General features: G+C 66.5%; 1 protein-coding gene across 1 annotated transcript in view; it reads left to right on the forward strand.

Annotated features, from left to right (window-relative positions):
• The window catches only part of LOC108448354 (contactin-4-like), an 8,851-nt gene that overhangs the window by 3,537 nt on the left and 4,347 nt on the right, over window positions 1-967 (forward strand). The gene's annotated exons all lie outside the window — the stretch shown is intronic.

The raw sequence follows: 967 nt of genomic DNA on the forward strand, positions 1-967 counted from the left end.
AGTCGGGTGTCAGCCCCGGGCGGGGCGTGGCCGGGCCGGGCCGGTCCCGTTCCAGGGGTGCCCGAGGGTCTCTCCCGGAGCCTTTTGGGGAGGTTTGGCCGAGTTGGGCCGCGGGGGGAAGGCGGGCGGGACCCCCCCCGCCGCACGGAGCCGCTCCCGGCTTTGGGAAGCTTTTCCTGGCGCCTGATTTAAGACGCGAGGGCGACTCCGGGCTCGGGCACGCCTTGATCCCGGAGAAAAGCTTTTAGGGGAAGGTCGGGAAGGGACTTGCGGCTTTTCTCGGCTCTCGGCCCGTGTTCCTGGCAGGGGCTGTGCCCGGGGGCCCTCAGCTCCGCTTGTGCCCCCTCAGAGCAGGAGGGAGCCTTTCCATGTCCGCGCTGAACGATTCGGGGCTGTTGGTGGATGAGAAGCTCAGCACGGCCCGGCCAGCACGGGTTGAGCCCCAGAGCGTGGGGAGGGGGGATTCTGCCCCTGTGCCCCCTCAGACCCCACCTGCAGAGCTGCCCCAGCCCTGGGCCCGGCACAGGAAGGACCCGGAGCTGCTCCGAGGCCTGGAGCTCACCTGGAGAAGGGAAGGCTCCAGAGCCCCTGGCAGGGCCTAAAGGGGCTCCAGGAGAGCTGGAGAGGGACTGGGGACAAGGGCCTGGAATGACAGGACAAGGGGGATGGCTTCCCAGTGCCAGAGGGCAGGGAGAGACGGGGTATTGGAAGAAATTCCTCCCTGTGAGGGTGGTGAGGCCCAAGCACTGATGTTTCCCAGAGAAGCTGTGGCTGCTGCTGGAAGTTGGACGGGGCTTGGAACATGGGTCCCTGCCCATGAAACTGGGCGATCTTTAAGGCCCCTTCCAAGCCAAACCCTTCCACAATTCTATAAATAATCCCTCTGCAGCTGAGCCAGGAAGGGCTCCAGCAGCAGCTCCCAGGTGGATGCGGGGGGATCCCCGTGGCGGTGGGATCCCCGTGGCGG

The sequence above is a fragment of the Corvus brachyrhynchos genome, unplaced genomic scaffold (assembly GCF_000691975.1).
Source record: "Corvus brachyrhynchos isolate BGI_N302 unplaced genomic scaffold, ASM69197v1 scaffold351, whole genome shotgun sequence".
Classification (NCBI taxonomy): Eukaryota; Metazoa; Chordata; class Aves; order Passeriformes; family Corvidae; genus Corvus; species Corvus brachyrhynchos.